Source organism: Hordeum vulgare, chromosome 6H (genome assembly GCF_904849725.1).
Source record: "Hordeum vulgare subsp. vulgare chromosome 6H, MorexV3_pseudomolecules_assembly, whole genome shotgun sequence".
Lineage (NCBI taxonomy): Eukaryota > Viridiplantae > Streptophyta > Magnoliopsida > Poales > Poaceae > Hordeum > Hordeum vulgare.
The window spans coordinates 518,679,744-518,698,808 of NC_058523.1; positions in this window are offsets into that span (position 1 = coordinate 518,679,744).

Genomic DNA, 19,065 nt, shown 5'->3' on the forward strand with positions numbered 1-19,065 from the left:
GACCGGAGTCTGCGACCGCGGAAGAATTTTGGATCTGCAAAAGCTCAGTCTGCTTTATATTATTTCACCAATACTTGTTCTTTACAGTGCTTCAGTCGCCGGTCACGTGTAGAAGCGCTTCAGGAGATCTCCGTTCCATGCTCGCGGCTCGTCTGTTTCCCTGTCAATGTTGTATAGTCTGTATGCTCCGTTGTTCAGCACCTTGGAGATGATGAAGGGTCCTTCCCAGGCAGGAGCCAACTTGTCAGGTCTTTGCTGATCCACTCGGCGCACCAGGTCACCTGCTTGGAACGTGCGACTCCTGACGTGTCGTGCGTGAAAACGCCGTAGATCTTGTTGATAAATGGTTGAGCGAGTCAGTGCCATCTCGCGCTCCTCCTCTAGAAGGTCCACCCCATCTTGCCTTGCTTGTTCTGCTTCAGTTTCGGAGAAGAGTTCGACTCGTGGAGCATTGTGAAGCAAGTCACTCGGAAGGACTGCTTCTGCTCCGTAAACGAGGAAGAACGGTGATCGCCCTGTAGATTTGTTCGGGGTTGTGCGAAGACCCCAAAGCACTGAAGGTAGCTCGGTGACCCATGCGCCAGCGGCATGTCCCTCCTCTCACAGGAGTCGGGGTTTCAAACCTTGCAGAATAAGTCCATTCGCCCGCTCTGCTTGTCCATTGGATTGAGGATGCACCACGGATGCAAAATCCACTCGGATACCTTGGCTTGCACAGAAACCTTTGAATATGTCCGAGTCAAAGTTTGTCCCGTTGTCCGTGATTATGCTATGAGGTACACCGAATCTGGAGATGATTTCCCTGACAAATTTGATGGCTGTTAGGGCGTCGAGCTTCTTGATGGGCTTGGCTTCAATCCATTTTGTGAACTTGTCGACTGCCACCAACAAATGTGTGTATCCTCCTTGGCCTGTCCTGAATGGACCGACTGTATCTAATCCCCATACTGCAAATGGCCACACAAGAGGGATTGTCTTCAACGCATATGTTGTCTTGTGGGACTTGTTGGAGTAGAACTGACAGCCTTCACATCGGTCGACCATATCTTTAGCCATTTCGTTTGCCTGCAACCAGAAGAAACCAGCTCTGAATGCTTTGGCGACGATCGCTCTCGAAGAGGCGTGATGACCGCAGGTTCCCTAGTGAATATCTTCCAGGATTAACTGTCCCTCCTCTGGGGAGATGCATCGTTGAAGAACGCCTGAAATGCTTTCCTTGTACAACTGGCCATCAATGACAGTGAACGACTTCGACCTGCGGACTATCTGCTTGGCCTGGACTTCGTCTTCTGGTAATTCCTGCCTCAGGATATATGCAATGATCGGCACAGTCCAATCGGGGATGACAGCAAGAATCTCCATGATCAGATCAACCACAGCCGATACGTCGACTTCAGTCGGATCTGTCGAACTCTTTGGTTGTACTGGTTCCTGTGTGAAAGGATCTTCTTTGACTGAGGGAAGGTGGAGGTGCTCGAGGCAGACGTCACTCGGGACTGGTTTCCGAGTGGATCCGAGTTTTGCCAACTCATCAGCTGCTTGGTTCTTCAGTCACGGAACATGGTGGAGTTCTAGACCTTCAAACTTCTTCTCGAGCTTCCTCACTGCATTGCAGTATGTGGTCATGGTGGGGTTCCTGACGTCCCACTCTTTCATCACTTGATTAACCACCAAATCCGAATCGCCATAGACCATCAGGCGACGGACGCCGAGTGCGATGGCCATACGCAGTCCATAAAGGAGAGCTTCATACTCTGCCTCACTGTTGGAGGAATCAAAGTGTATCTGCAGCACATATTTGAGTTTGTCGCCCTTTGGCGATACGATCACAACGCCAGCGCCGGAGCCATTCAACATCTTGGACCCATCGAAGAACATTGTCCAATGACCCGAGTAGATGTGGGTCGGTTGCTGTTGTTCTACCCATTCTGCTATGAAGTCAGCCAGAGCTTGAGACTTAATAGCTTTCTTGGCCTCGAACTTGATATCGCAGTACAACATCTCCATTGCCCACTTCGCCACTCGGCCTGATGCGTCTCGATTGTGGAGGATTTCCGACAATGGAGCATCAGAAACAACAGACACCGAGTCGTCTTGGAAATAATGGGCCACCTTCTTCGCAGTCATGTAAATCCCGTAGATAAGTTTTTGATAGTGGGGATACCTCTGCTTGGAAGGAGTCAGGACTTCGGAGACGTAATACACTGGCCGCTGAACTTTGTACGCTTTGCCTTCTTCTTCTCATTCGACTGTAAGAACAGTGCTGACGACTTGATTTGTAGCCGCGATATATAGAAGAAGGGGCTCTTTACTGAGCGGAGCAGTAAGAACCGGCTGGGTGGAAAGTAGGACTTTGAGGTCGTCGAATGCGACTTGGGCTTCGTCTGTCCACTCGAAAGTATCTGATTTCTTCATGAGTCGGTACAGAGGAAGTGCTTTCTCGCCGAGTCGACTGATGAACCTGCTCAAAGCCGCTAGGCAACCTGTGAGCCGTTGAACATCGTGTATTCTGACCGGCCTCTCCATTCGGACGATGGTCCCGATCTTTTCGGGGTTGACATCGATTCCTCGTTCGGAAACAAAGAAACCGAGTAACTTTCCGCTGGGAATGCCGAATGAACATTTGGCGGGGTTGAGCTTGATATCGTACCTACGAAGGTTGGCGAATGTTTCTGCCAAGTCAGTCAGCAGGTCGGAACCTTTGCGTGACTTGACTACAATATCATCCATATACGCCTCCACATTACGACCGATCTGGTCGAGGAAACATTTTTGGATCATGCGCATAAAGGTAGCTCCTGCATTCTTCAAACCGAATGGCATAGTGATGTAGCAGAAGCACCTGCATGGGGTGATGAAGGCTGTTTTTAATTCATCGGGGCCATACAGAAGGATCTGATGATAGCCCGAGTAGGCATCAAGAAATGACAAATGCTCGCAACCCGCAGTCGAATCGACGATTTGATCAATGCGGGGGAGCGGAAAATGGTCTTTCGGGCAGACCTTATTGAGGTGCTTGAAGTCGATGCACATTCAGAGCGACTTTTCCTTCTTGGGCACCATGACAACATTGGCGAGCCACTCGGAGTGGTGAACCTCGCGAATGAAGTTGGCTGCCAACAGCTTGGCCACCTCTTCTCCGATTGCCTTCCTCTTATGCGCGGCGGACCGACGCAGGCGTTTTCGGAAAGGCCGAGCGGTGGGATCCACATGCAGTCGATGCTCAGCCAACTCCCTGGGTAGACCTGGCATGTCAGAGGGTTTCCATGCGAAGATGTCCCAGTTCTCACGGAGGAATTGGGTGAGCTCGCCTTCCTATCTAGGATCGAGGGTGGTGGAGATGTTCGTCGGGGCAGCAGTGGCGTCCGTCGGGTGGATGCTGACCTTTTTCGTCTCTCCCGCCGACTGGAATGCAGACTCCAAAGCTGGCTTCTTCGAACGCATCAAGTCAGCGGGGTCGACTGTTTTCTTGTACTCGTCAAGCTCGAGGACGGCCATCTGCTAGTCGGCGATTCTTGATCCCTACTGCAGACACTCTTCGGCCCGCTGTCGATTGCCCGTGATGGTGATCACACCTTTCGGGCCTGGCATCTTCAGCTTCAGGTATACGTAACACGGACGGGCCATGAAACGCGCATACGCTGGGCGGCCCAGAATTGCATGGTAAGCGCTCTGGAAGTCCACCACTTCGAACGTCAGCTTTTCCTTGCGGAAGTTCTTGTCGAAGCCGGAAACGACGTCCAACGCGATCTGGCCGAGTGACTTGCCCTTTCGTCCAGGGACGACTCCATGGAACTGCATGCTGCTCTCGCTGAGTTTGGACATCGGAATGCCCATCCCCTTGAGAGTGTCGGCGTACATGATGTTCAAGCCACTGCCGCCGTCCATGAGGACTTTGCGCAGTCGGACTCCCTCCACCACAGGCTCGACGACCAAGGCCTGTCTCCCTAGGGTGGGTACGTATGCTGGATGATCCGACTGGTCAAAGGTGATCGCAGTCTGAGACCATTTGAGGAACTTGGGGTTGGTAGGGGTGGCCATGTTCACCTCCCTGTTCACCAGCTTCAGTCGACTCTTGCTCTCAACGTCAGCAAAAATCATCAGTGTTGCATGGACTTGGGGGAACGGATCCTCCTTCTCCTCCTCATCCTGTTCATTGTCCTTTTCACTCGGTTGCCCTTCGCTGCACCCCTGGATCAGGAGGCGACACTGTCGAGTGGTATGCTTCGCATATATGGGGTTGCCCTCTTCATCCATCTTCGTATGAACCGGACATGGCTGGTCCAGGATGGGGTTATTGAACTGCTTCTTCTTGGGGGTGAACTGAGCCTCCCCTTTGCCCTTGAACTTGGCATTGGTTACGGCTGCAGCTTCTGCCTGCGGAGTGGACCGAGCTTTCTGCTTCTGCTTCCGGGTGTTACTCCCATCTCCATCGGCGACTGTTTTGTGCTTGCCGCTTCGGATGCGGTCCTCTTCTTCGCCATTTGCATAGCGTGTTGCTATCTCCATCATCTTGCTCATGGAGATGTCGCCTGTTCGGCCGAACTTCAGGTACAGATCCCTGTACTGCACGCCTGCCTTGAAGGCGCAGACTGCTTGATGCTCTGTGACGTTCTCCACCGTGTGGTAGAGAGTTGTCCAACACTGAATGAAATCACGCAGGGGCTCATTCTGCTTCTGGACGCAGTGCTGGAGCTCCACAAGGCCTGCAGGGTGCTTGCACGTCCCTTCGAAGGTCCTGATAAACACTCGGGCCAGATCTGCCCAGCTGTAGATGCTTGAGGGGGCCAACTGGTTCAGCCACGCTCGCGCCGAGCCGTCGAGCATCAGAGGGAGGTGCTTCATGGCGACATGGTCGTCTCCTCCTCCGATCTGGACTGCCACCCGGTAATCATCCAGCCACGTTTCTGGCTTGGACTCTCCTGTAAACTTGCTAATTCCCGTCGCCAATCGGAAGTTGGGAGGGATGTCAGCCGAACGGATGGCTCGACTGAAACACTCGGGACCAGAAACGATGGTCCTGCTTCCACTCGGACGGTCAATATCGTAACCATCGTGATGGGCTCGGCCCCTGTCGACCCTCCGTTGGGTGATATGCCCTCTCGCGTCGGGCCTTGGGTCGTAAGTGACACCGACTGAACGCCGATCATCATGATGTCGGGGCCCGTAGGGCCCACCCCGCGGAGGGGTGCGTGAATGGCGACGATCTTCGGGATTTATGGAACGACTGCCTCCTCTGTGTCGCTGATGAGAACCAGGGCTATGAACTGACCGATGCATATTCGTATGAACAGAACTATTGTAGATCCTGTTGTGCGACTGGGAGACCGCCGAATTTTGCTGCTGCGCCGTGTGCAACAGGGTGCGGATTTGCTCGATCCCCCTGCCAGCCTATGAATCAGTCGGCTAAAGGGAATCGGCTATCTTGGCAGCTGCAACCAAGTTGAGGAGGGGTGTGCGGAACAGCTCCACGTTGCTCCGCCGAGTGTGCCGACTGGCAGAACGGCGAGGCGGACGACGCGCGCCGGACATTTCGCCGATCTCGTGCTCGTTCCGGCCAGCTTGACGGAGATCTTCGTGGGAGTTGGCCATGTGTACTTCTGCTGCAGGCCCGCGACCCGCGTACTCGGAAGGAAACTCAGTCGGAACCGAGTCCGAGCGCTGGGACGGCGGGGCAACCACAACTGACTCTAGAACCGCCACTTGTGAAGACGCGTTCTGGCGCGCCTGGGCGTGTTGCACCCAACGTTGGAGCCGCGGACGGCGGGACCGCTTGTTGCGGCGCGTGACGGCGGTGTAGGTCGACACCGGAGCCGACTGCTGGAGAAGAAGAATGTCGCGGGCGCCGGCACGGAAGTGCGTAGCCCCGCGGCGGGGAAGCGCCTCGACGTCGAGAGGGGCGTCCCGAAGCCATGCCGAATCGTCGACGATGAAGGAGAGTGCGCCGAAGAAGATCTCGTGACCCATGCTCGAATCTCCACCGGACGACATGATGAAATGATGTAGTCGCAAACTCGCCGGAAGTCGCTTAGACGCCTGCCCCACGGTGGGCGCCAACTGTCGTGGGTATAAGCCTGACAGTAGATGTGTAGGGTACGAAAGGGATGGGCAGAGCCTTAGCTACGGCGAGGTTGTATGAGTTCAGGCCCCTCTGCGGTGGAGGTAATAGCCCTACGTCTCAGTGCTCAGGGAGCTTGTTGTCGAGTGGAATATAGAATACAGTGAATTGCTAACCCCTGCACCAGTGGGGAGGGTGGCTTATATAGAGTGCGCTGCCCTCCACAGTGGTCCGGTGTACAGGGGTGGAGTAGTGGCGATTAAATGCCTACGTTACAGGTAACATATGTCTTAAATGCTAATATAGGCACATGGAAACGTATGACCGTTCCCTCCAGGGGGTTACGATGCACAGAGTGGAATCCATTCGGTTAGTTTGATATACTCCGAATGCTAGTCTCCGACTGGATGGTCAAGGACCTGTTACCGACTGGACGATGGGAACTCCTTCGTTCAGTCGGAACTGACTAAGGGCCTTGTCCCTTATGAGGGGTAGTCCTTGGGTAGGACCTACAGGGCAGGCCTATGACCCTACCCTAGGACTATAACCCCGTCAGTCGTGGTCTTCACCGAGCATTTCTACCGGGGCTTCGGGCTTTCGGCCAACGCCTTCTTCTCCGAGTGGCTTCGCTTCTTTGGCCTGCAGCTGCATCACCTGGCGCCGAACGCCATACTGCAGTTGTCGGCCTTCGTGATCCTGTGCGAGGGCTTTGTGGGGATCGAGCCCCACGTCAATCTGTGGCTCAGCTTGTTCTTCTTCAAGCAGCAATCCATCGCCATGGAGAAGTCTGAGGTGGAGAAGCTCAAGGGGCCGCGCCCGATGATGCCGTGCGGAGCCGCACTGGTGCATCACCGCTCGAAGTCGGGCTTCCCCTAGATGCCAGTTCAGGAATCCATCAAGCAGTGGCAGAAGGGCTTCTTCTACGTGAAGAACGCCGACCCCGCCCAGGACGCCCTCAACATGCCCCCGTTCAACATCGATCCGTCGACGAGGTTGAACTGGGCGGCAAAGACCCCCAAGCCGATTCCCAAGGTGGCGCTGATCTGTGCCCACCTCGAGATCTTGGAGAAGGGCGGCCTCCTTGGCCGCGACCTGCTCACCACTATGGTGACCCGCCGGATCCTGCCATTGCAGAGGCGGCCGCATCTGGTCTGTCAGATGAGAGGTCGGCATGATCCCTGCAGGCTGTCTACCAAGAGGTTCACCCCAGGCACGGTAGCGCGAAGGGTGAACCTGATCTCCACCGCCCGCATGGACGAGGGCGGGGAATGGGCATGGGGGATGACCCCCTTCAACAGGTCCCATACGCCTCCAATGGTAGGTGGTCCCTTTGTTCTTCATTGTCTGTCTTGCAGTCAGTCGTGTTGCTGAGCCGGCGATCGAATCCCTTTTCGCAGTTGTACGAGAGTCTGCAGGGATCCCTCCGTTCGCCCGCTCCTGACGTGGATTTGTCCGACGCCTCAGAGATTGAGGACGAGGGCATGATTGAATCCCGCTCGGACTCCTCCGCCGGCTCGGAGAACCCCCTGGAGTCGTAAGGGACAGAGCCGCCTGGTGAGTACCCACGGCCCTCCGTCGCAGACTGGATGGATTACGACGAGACTCCCTCATTCTTCTCTGGTGCAGCCTTCGAGGAGGACTCCGACGGGGTGGAGGAGGTCACCAGGCCGCCATTGACGCGCTGCCGGCACCAAAGGGGCGGAGCAACCGCTACCGACGAGGCGGCCGGGAGGAAGGGCAAGGGTGCCACTGTATCCCGGCCAGCTCTTAAGCAACCGGCGCCGGGTCCTCCAGCCGGAACGCGAGCAGGCGGCGCCAAGAAGCGCCGTGGTGCTGGCCGGAGGCAGGTGCCTATGGTAGCGGGGTAAGATTTCCTCCCCCTTTTCTTCGTTTATCTTGCGAGAAGCTTTGTTCCTTAAGAACTTTGCTCGATAGGGAGGCGGAGGATGTGGAGGAGGACACCGTCTCTGCAGCCGAGCGGGCTGGTTGGGCAGCAGCTGATGCTCCCTAGAGGGAGCTTGAGACGCAGTCCAAGCGCCGCTGGGACGTGGCCGCGGGGAAGATGGCCGTGGGCCAGTCTCGCCCCAGCCGGGTCGAGAAGCCGGCGGAGAAGCGTGCGAAGGCTAGACATGACCCCCCCCCCCCCCCGCGCGCATGCTTGTTGGGGAACGTCGCATGGGAAACAAAAAATTTCCTACGCGCACGAAGACCTATCATGGTGATGTCCATCTACGAGAGGGGATGAGTGATCTACGTACCCTTGTAGATCGTACAGCAGAAGCGTTAGTGAACGCGGTTGATGTAGTGGAACGTCCTCACGTCCCTCGATCCGCCCCGCGAACAATCCCGCGATCAGTCCCACGATCTAGCACCGAACGGACGGCACCTCCGCGTTCAGCACACGTACAGCTCGACGATGATCTCGGCCTTCTTGATCCAGCAAGAGAGACGGAGAGGTAGAAGAGTTCTCCGGCAGCGTGACGGCGCTCCGGAGGTTGGTGATGACCTTGTCTCAGCAGGGCTCCGCCCGAGCTCCGCAGAAACGCGATCTAGAGGAAAAACCGTGGAGGTATGTGGTCGGGCTGCCGTGGAAAAGTCGTCTCAAATCAGCCCCAATACCTCCGTATATATAGGTGGGAGGGAGGGGACCTTGCCTTGGGGCTCAAGGAGCCCCAAGGGGGTCGGCCGAGTCCAAGGGGGGAAGGCTCCCCCCCCCCCAAACCGAGTTGGACTTGGTTTGGTGGGTGGGAGTCCTTCCCTTCCTTCCCACCTCCCTTTTTTTCTTTCTCTTTGATTTTCCATTGTATGGCACATAGGGCCCTTTTGGGCTGTCCCACCAGCCCACTAAGGGCTGGTGCGCCACCCTTATGGCCTATGGGCTTCCCCGGGGTGGGTCCCCCCCCCGGTGAACTCCCGAAACCCATTCGTCATTCCCGGTACATTCCCGGTAACTCCGAAAACCTTCCGGTAATCAAATGAGGTCATCCTATATATCAATCTTTGTTTCCGGACCATTCTGGAAACCCTCGTGACGTCCGTGATCTCATCCGGGACTCCGAACAACATTCGGTAACCAACCATATAACTCAAATACGCATAAAACAACGTCGAACCTTAAGTGTGCAGACCTTGCGGGTTCGAGAACCATGTAGACATGACCCGAGAGACTCCTCGGTCAATATCCAATAGCGGGACCTGGATGCCCATATTGGATCCTACATATTCTACGAAGATCTTATCGTTTGAACCTCAGTGCCAAGGATTCATATAATCCCGTATATCATTCCCTTTGTCCTTCGGTATGTTACTTGCCCGAGATTCGATCGTCGGTATCCGCATACCTATTTCAATCTTGTTTACCGGCAAGTCTCTTTACTCGTTCCGTAATACAAGATCCCGCAACTTACACTAAGTCACATTTCTTGCAAGGCTTGTGTGTGATGTTGTATTACCGAGTGGGCCCCGAGATACCTCTCCGTCACACGGAGTGACAAATCCCAGTCTTGATCCATACTAACTCAACTAACACCTTCGGAGATACCTGTAGAGCATATTTATAGTCACCCAGTTACGTTGCGACGTTTGATACACACAAAGTATTCCTCCGGTGTCAGTGAGTTATATGATCTCATGGTCATAGGAACAAATACTTGACACGCAGAAAACAGTAGCAACAAAATGACACGATCAACATGCTACGTCTATTAGTTTGGGTCTAGTCCATCACGTGATTCTCCTAATGATGTGATCCAGTTATCAAGCAACAACACCTTGTTCATAATCGGAAGACACTGACTATCTTTGATCAACTAGCTAGCCAACTAGAGGCTTGCTAGGGACGGTGTTTTGTCTACGTATCCACACATTTAAATGAGTCTTCATTCAATACAATTATAGCATGGATAATAAACGATTATCTTGATACAGGAATTATAATAATAACTATATTTATTATTGCCTCTAGGGCATAATTCCAACAATGCTCGCACGGAGGAGCCAGCTAGCGAAGCGGCTTCAAGGCACGCCCCGAGGGCTGAGGGGCCCAGCCCTCCGAGCCGGATGCCTCGGCGTCGGTGGATCTGGAGACGATCCCTGACTCCCCCAGGGCCGAGGCGGCGCCCAACGCGCCGGAGCTGGTCCTGAACGCGCCGGACGCGGCCCCTGATGTGCCAGGGGTGGCCATGGATGCACCGGATGCGGCCCATCTACCTCCCGCTGAGGAGGCAGCGCCGGCCGGGATGATGGCAGAGTCGGCCGCCGAGCCGCTCCTAGAGCCGGCGCCATCGTCGTTCCCCACCACGACCTAGTTGCATCGGGATCTGGAGGCCGGGTCGGGAGCCGGCCCATGAAGATATGGCGGGCAGCCAACCTGGCACGCCTGCGACTGCCCGCTGGCACCGCGCTCTGTGGCGTCCCAGAGCTGGTGACGTTGTTTACCAGCAGTCGGTCGAAGGTGGAGTAGTCGGCCCGCGTGGTGTGCAGCGATATGGAGCGCCTTGAAGCCCGCACCGAGGTAGGTGTCTCCTTTTTGGGTTTTGAATTTCTCCTCTTTTGCGTCAGTGGGGGCGCGACAGCGCACCCACTGGGTGTAGCCCCCAAGAATCGGGCCGGCCGATCGCCGGCCGGTCCGAATCTCATAGAGCTTCTTTTCCTTGTTCTGCTTCTTTAGTGGGGGTGCGCTAGCGCACCCACCGGGTGTAGCCCCCGAGAATCGGGCTGGTTATGTTTTAACCAGGCCGAATCTTAATCCTGCTTCTTTTTTGCTTTTTGGCAGGAGCTTTATGATGCTCAGGCTCAGGCCGATAATGATCTGCGAACTCAGCATCTGGCAGCTGATGGCTAGATCGCCGAGCTCAAAGTCCGGCTAGGCGAAGTTGCCACAGAGCGGGACGCTCTGTGTGGTGCCGGCAACCGGCTCCAGGAGCAGCTGGCCCTTCTCCAGACGGAGAAGAAGGAGCTCGAGGCGGCCAGCCGGGTCAAGCTGGAGCAGCTGCGCGGCACGCTGTAGGAGAAGGAGGCCTCCTACTCTGCCGACGTGGACCGCCTTGCGTCGCTTCATCTGAAGGAGATGACCCTCAAGGACGCCGCCTTGAGGGAGAAGGAGGAGGCCCTTGTCCAGAAGCAATCGCAGTTGGCCAAGTCCTTGGAGTCTACGGCGGCTCTCCAGGAGGAGATTGCCCGCCTTACTCATGCGAGCAAGGTGCGGGAGCTCGAGGTCCTCGAGAGCTCCCATGAGACCGATGGCGCCTTCCATCGTGAGTCTCTCTCCCTTGCTTTGTCTTTAGCTTTTTAGCCGTCTCCTCTTCTTACTGCGCCCTTGTGCCCTGGTTTTGCTATCTCATGTCTCTTCCCTGCGACCAAGGTTGCAGCCGACACTGCCGTCGAGGTGAGCCATGAGGAGCGCCACGCGGCTGGGTAGGAGGTAGATACTACCTCCGGCTGGAGTGTGGAGGAGATCGGGGTGGGCCTTCGGGCCCGCCTGCATGCCCTGGGCGAGTCTATGGCTCAGCTCCAGGTTACAGGCTCGTCGATGGTGGCGGCTCTGTGGCCGGAGGGTGTGGAGCCGGCGTCAATGAGCCGACTCGCCCACTGGCTTGCAGCTGGCGGGGAACGCTTGGATGCCTGGCGTGCCTCTGCTGCGCGCGTTGAAGCCTACATGGCCTTGCGCTTGGCCAAGTCCTGGTATCAGAACCTGGACTTGGGCAAACTCGTTTCTTAGCGCGACGGCTCGGAGGCGGAGCTGCAGGGCGTGGAGGAGGCGCTGCGCGTGAGGGCCAGCGGCATCGCCGAGTATGCCGATTGGGACGATTTTGTCTTGGAGCGGGGTGAAGATGGCGGTGTGATCGCTGAAGATCTGCACGGCCTTCAGCCCTATGACCCCGATGGCAGCTCCGGTGAGGCGGCCCATGCTGTGGAATCTGCTGCCGCCTCCAGCGGTGCAGCGTACGCCGACTCCGGTGAGGATGGAGCCGGGAGCCCTCGCGAAGGAGACGGCGCAACCGCCTCGGGAGCAGCCGGGGATGGTGAAGACACCACTTCAGGAGCAGCGGCTGGGGCGACCGATGAGGCCGCAGCCCCGTAGCCAGTGTCCTTTTTGTTTTGTTCCACCCGAGAGGGATGTAATTAACGTGGGCCGTGGGCCAATGCTTTTTTGAATGTATGTACTCAACATTATATTCGTATTGCCATGCATGTTGTTTTATATCTTTATCTTTTGATTCCTGGTTGACTCCTTTTTCTCCAATCCTTGTATTCCCAAGCTTCCACCCCGCCAGCCCGACAGCCGGGTGCCGGTCTGTGGCTGGGTCGAGGTTTCTGACCTTTAGAACACAAGACTTATATTTTTCGAAGCCATCAAGACTTAAAGACTAAGACATAAACCAACAGAGGCCGGCTTGAATGAGATCGTAAATTTGATCGAGCCAGCCCGAGCTAGCGACCCTTTTGTAGCCAAACTTTGCATGCATCCAGCCTTACCTGGCGTCAACCTCGCAAGCCAGACATCCGGAGCCAGTCCGCAAGCTCGTACGAGGTGACCAGGGATCAGCCGCTTACACTATGTGTTCTTTTACAATAGGGAAGGTGTCCGAGCGGCTAGCGAGCCCCCGAGCTTGTTAAAGCCAGCAAGGGGCGTGCGCTGCGTAGCCTCCGAGCTTGATGAAGCCAGCAAGAGGTGCACGTGGTGTAGCCCCCGAGCTTATTGAAGCCGGCAAGGGGCGTACACGGAGTGAAAACTCTCAATAAAAAGAAACATGAGGCATGCTCTTTTTATTGCATTTGTTGAGGGTCCCTGAAGAGGGATAAATATACATATGCATGCTCTTTCCATTGTTTGATACTTGCCTTCTAGCAATAGAACGGGCGAAGCAGCGCCGCGTTCCATGGATGTTCCGTCTCCTGGCAGGAGTCGTCCCTCTTGCGCTTCCTTGGCTTTTGGGCATCGATCAAGTAGCAAGCGTTGTTGTGCAACGCCCTACTGATGATGAAGGGTCCCTCCCATGGGGATGAGAGCTTGTGCTGGCCGGCAGTGCGCTGGATTCTTCTGAGGACCAAGTCTCCCTCCCTGAAAGAGAGAGGCTTGATCTTTTTGTTGTGGTAGTATCTCAGCTTCTGTTGATAGATGGTCGTCCGGCTCAAGGCCAAGTGCCTTGCTTCTTCGAGGAGGTCCACACCGTCTTCTCTTGCCTCCTTCGCCTCTGTTTCCGTGTATAGGGTGACCCGAGGCGAGTCGAACTCGATATCTGTGGGAATAATAGCCTCAGACCCGTATACAAGAAAGAACGGAGTGAAGCCGGTCGGCCGGTTGGGCGTGGTGCGGATGCTCCAAAACACAGCCGGCAGTTCTTCAATCCAGCAGCCCGCCGATCTGACCAGTGGTGCCACCAGTCTTGGCTTGATGTCGGCCAGAATCAGGTCGTTGGCCCTCTCCGCTTGGTCGTTCGAATGGGGATGTACCACTGACGCCAAATCGAGCCGGATGCCTACCTTGGAACAGTAGAGCGCCGGAGCGCCTTTGGCGAAGTTGGTGCCGTTGTAGGTGATGATGATGTGGGGAACGCCATATCGGACACACATGTATGTGATAAACTTGACGGCTGTGTGGCCATCAAGCTTCTTGATAGGTCTGGCTTCAATCCACTTGGTGAACTTGTCGACGGCTACCAAGAGGTGGGTCATTCCACCACGAGCCGTCTTGAAGGGCCCTACCATGTCCAATCCCCAGACGGCGAACGGCCATGACAGGGGGATGGTTTTGAGGGCCGAAGGCGGCATATGGCTCTTCGCGTTGACGAATTGGCAGCCTTCGCATTTGTCGACCAGGTCCACGGCCTCCTCGAGGGCCGTGGGCCAGTAGAATCCATGGCGGAACGCCTTGGCCACCAGGGTTCTAGAGGCGGCATGATGCCCACACTCCCCCTGGTGAATGTCTCTGAGGATCTCCTGTCCCTTTTCTGATTCGACGCAGCGTTGAAACACACCAGTCACGCTGCGCCGCACCAGCTCGCGATTGATAATGGCGTAGGTTGCACACCTGCGTTGGATCTGCCTCGCCTCCGCCTCGTCCTGAGGAAGTTTGCCGCGAAGGAGGAAGGCCAGGATAGTTTGAGCCCATGACGGAGCCGTAACAAGGGTCGCTGATACGTCTCAAACATATCTATAATTTTTGATGGTTTCATGTTGTTATCTTGTCTTCTTTGGATGTTTTATGTACCTTTTATATCTTTTTTGGGACTAACTTATTAATTCAGTGCCAAGTGCCAGTTCCTGTTTTTTCTGTGTTTTTGACTCTTTTCAGATCTGATTTCGGAACGGAGTCCAAACGGAATAAAAACCCCGAAATGATTTTTTCCCGAATGGAAGAAGATCAGGGGGCCTCTGGGCCAAGCCAGGTGGGCTCCAGGGAGCCCACAAGCTCCCACTCCGCCACCAGGGGGAGGCGACGGTGCCAGGGCTTGTGGCCTCCCTGGCCGCCCCCTGACCTAGATCCTTGGCCTATATATTCCCAAATATTCCACAAAAAATCAGGGGAGCCTCGAAAATACTTTTCCGCCGCTGCAAGCTTCCGTTTCCACGAGATCTCATCTGGAGACCCTTCCCGGCGCCCTGCCGGAGGGGACTTTGGAGTTGGAGGGCTTCTTCATCATCATCATCGCCCCTCCAATGACTCGTGAGTAGTTCACTTCAGACCTACGGGTCCGTAGTTAGTAGCTAGATGGCTTCTTCTCTCTCTTGGATCTTCAATACAAAGTTCTCAATGACCTTCATGGAGATCTATCCAATGTAATCTTCTTTGGCGGTGTGTTTGTCGAGATCCAATGAATTGTGGATTTGTGATCAGATTATCTATGATATATATTTGAGTCTTTGCTGATTTCTTATATGCATGATTTGATATCCTTGTAAGTCTCTCCGAGTCTTGGGTTTTGTTTGGCCAACTAGATCTATGATTCTTGCAATGGGAGAAGTGCTTGGTTTTGGGTTCTACCATGTGGTGACCTTTCCCAGTGACAGTAGGGGCAGCAAGGCACACATCAAGTAGTTGCCATCAAGGGTAAAAAGATGGGGTTTTTTCATTGGTTTGAGATTATCCCTCTACATCATGTCATCTTGCTTAAGGCGTTACTCTGTTCTTATGGACTTAATACACTAGATGCATGCTGGATAGCGGTCGACGTGTGGAGTAATAGTAGTAGATGCAGAAAGTATCGGTCTACTTGTTTTGCACGTGATGCCTATAGATCTAATCATTGCATAGATATCGTCACGACTTTGCGCGGTTCTATCAATTGCTCGATAGTAATTTGTTCACCCACCGTCTACTTGCTTTCATGAGAGAAGCCACTAGTAAACACTACGGCCCCCGGGTCTATTCACATCCATCGTTTACACCTTCGCTTTTACTTTGCTTTGTTACCTTTTTGCTTTCAGTTCTCACTTGGCAAACAATCTATAAGGGATTGACAACCCCTTCATAGCGTTGGGAGCAAGCTTTTGTGTTTGTGCAGGATCTTGAGATACTCCTCCACTGGATTGATACCTTGGTTCTCAAACTGAGGGAAATACTTACCACCGCTACGCTACATCACCCTTTCCGCTTCGAGGGAACACCAACACAAGGCTCCAAGGCCACAGGGGAAATCCTTTGCATACTTGCCTAGGAAGTCCCTTAAGGCGTAGCCGCAGCAGAAGGGTCAAGCCAAGTATTCTCCCGTCGACGTGCCTATTCCTGGCGCTATTGGAATTCTTTTGTTGCAGTAGCAGTCGCCTCCGCCTCAACCTGACTGTTAGGGGCTTCTGCAGCCCCCGAGCTTGATGGAGCCGCGGTCGTGGACTCGAGACAAGGTGTCTCTGGTGTTGCTGCAACAGCTGGCTCGCCGTCTACCTCCATGGCGTCCACCCACTGGGTGTCGAGACAACAGGATTCGAGGCCAGGCGAAGCCGGAGTTGTTGTTGTAGCCGGTGCCGCTATTGGAGTCGGCGTGGCCAACGTAGCCGGCACAGGAACTGTAGCCGGCGTAGTTGGTGGAGCCAACGATGCTTTAACCGTGGACTCGGCTGGTGCCGCTATTGGAGTCGGCATAGCCAGCGTAGCCGGCCTAGGAGCTGTGGCCGGCGTAGCTGGTGGAGCCGACGGTGCTTGCACCGCAGAGTCAGCCGGCAGCAAGATCGATGCCGACTCGGGAGACGGCCTGATAGACAGCTTATGGAGTTGCTCGAGGGAGATGCCGGTTGGAATAGCCTGTCTCGTGGAGCCGATCTTTGCTAGTGTATCAGCCGCCTCATTTTCTGCCCTGGGAACGTGGTGGAACTCACAACCCTCGAAGGTGTCGCTGAGCTGTTGGATGAGGAAGCGGTAGCTTGCCATGTTGGCATCCCTGGCATCCCATTCGCCAGAGACTTGCTGTACCACCAAGTCTGAATTGCGGAAGCATATGAGCCGCCGGATGCCAATCTCCTTGGCGAGCCGGAGGCCGTGAGCAAGTGCTTCGTACTCGGCGACGTTGTTGGAGGCGGTGAAGTGGATCTGGAGAGCATACTTGAGTTGGTCCCCTTTCGGAGATGTCAAGACGATGCCGCCCCCCAGTCCTGTCCGCATCTTCGAGCTATCGAAGTGCATCCGCCAATGCGTGGAGTCTGGAAGCGGTGGCTCAAACTGGGTCTCGGCCCAGTCGACTAAGAAGTCGACCACCACCTGAGATTTGATGGCGGTGCGGGGCTCGTACCGAATATCGTGGTCCGCCATAGCGATGGACCATTTGGCAATCCTGCCCGTGGCATCACGGTTTCCCATGATCTCTGAAAGTGGAGCAGTGCCTACCACAGTGATGGCATGCTCTTGGAAGTATTGCTTCAACTTTTTTGCCGCAAGGTAAACACTGTTGGGGAACGTCGCATGGGAAACAAAAAAATTTCTACGCGCACAAAGACCTATCATGGTGATGTCCTTCTACGAGAGGGGATGAGTGATCTACGTACCCTTGTAGATCGTACAGCAGAAGCGTTAGTGAACGCGGTTGATGTAGTGGAACGTCCTCACGTCCCTCGATCCGCCCCGCGAACAATCCCGCGATCAGTCCCACGATCTAGTACCGAACGGACGGCACCTCCGCGTTCAGCACACGTACAGCTCGACGATGATATCGTCCTTCTTGATCCAGCAAGAGAGACGGAGAGGTAGAAGAGTTCTCCGGCAGCGTGACGGTGCTCCAGAGGTTGGTGATGACCTTGTCTCAGCAGGGCTCCGCCCGAGCTCCGCAAAAACGCGATCTAGAGGAAAAACCATGGAGGTATGTGGTCGGGCTGCTGTGGAAAAGTCATCTCAAATCAGCCCCAATACCTCCGTATATATAGGTGGGAGGGAGGGGACCTTGCCTTGGGGCTCAAGGAGCCCCAAGGGGGTCGACCGAGTCCAAGGGGGGAAGGCTCCCCCCCCAAACCGAGTTGGACTTGGTTTGGTGGGTGGGAGTCCTTCCCTTCCTTCCCACCTCCCTTTTTTTTCTTTCTCTTTGATTTTCCTTTGTATGGCGCATAGGGCCCTTTTGGGCTGTCCCACCAGCCCACTAAGGGCTGGTGCGCCACCCTAATGGCCTATGGGCTTCCCCAGGGTGGGTTGCCCCCCCCCCCCGGTGAACTCCCGGAACCCATTCGTCATTCCCGGTACATTCCCGGTAACTCCAAAAACCTTCCGGTAATCAAATGAGGTCATCCTATATATCAATCTTCGTTTCCGGACCATTCCGGAAACCCTCGTGACATCCGTGATCTCATCCGGGACTCCGAACAACATTCGGTAACCAACCATATAACTCAAATACGCATAAAACAACGTCGAACCTTAAGTGTGCAGACCCTGCGGGTTCGAGAACCATGTAGACATGACCCGAGAGACTCCTCAGTCAATATCCAACAGCGGGACCTGGATGCCCATATTGGATCCTACATATTCTACGAAGATCTTATCGTTTGAACCTCAGTGCCAAGGATTCATATAATCCCGTATGTCATTCCCTTTGTCCTTCGGTATGTTACTTGCCCGAGATTTGATCGTCAGTATCCGCATACCTATTTCAATCTCGTTTACCGGCAAGTCTCTTTACTCGTTCCGTAATACAAGATCCCGCAACTTACACTAAGTCACATTGCTTGCAAGGCTTGTGTGTGATGTTGTATTACCGAGTGGGCCCCGAGATACCTCTCCGTCACACGGAGTGACAAATCCCAGTCTCGATCCATACTAACTCAACGAACACCTTCGGAGATACCTGTAGAGCATCTTTATAGTCACCCAGTTACGTTGCGACGTTTGATACACACAAAGCATTCCTCCGGTGTCCGTGAGTTATATGATCTCATGGTCATAGGAACAAATACTTGACACGCAGAAAACAGTAGCAACAAAATGACACGATCAACATGCTACGTCTATTAGTTTGGGTCTAGTCCATCACATGATTCTCCTAATGATGTGATCCCGTTATCAAGTGACAACACTTGCCTATGGCCAGGAAACCTTGACCATCTTTGATCAACGAGCTAGTCAACTAGAGGCTTACTAGGGACAGTGTTTTGTCTATGTATCCACACAAGTATTGTGTTTCCAATCAATACAATTATAGCATGGATAATAAACGATTATCATGAACTAAGAAATATAATAATAACTAATTTATTATTGCCTCTAGGGCATATTTCCAACAAACACCATAACACATTTTTTGGTAATGTGGATAGTTCTGCTTGGAGGCGGACAAGACCTCGCTAAGGTAGTAAACAGGGCGCTGCACTGGCAGTGCCTTGCCCTCCTCCTTGCGCTGAACTACCAACACTACGCTAACCACGCGAGTGCTCGCTGCAATGTATATGAGTATGGGTTCCCTTTCAGATGGCGCTGCCAAGATTGGCAGGCTCGAGATGACCCGCTTGAGGTCGCGGAAGGCTTCGTCCACCTGGTCGTTCCACTCGAACTTTGTTGTCTTCTTCATGAGCTGGTAGAGTGGAAGGGCCTT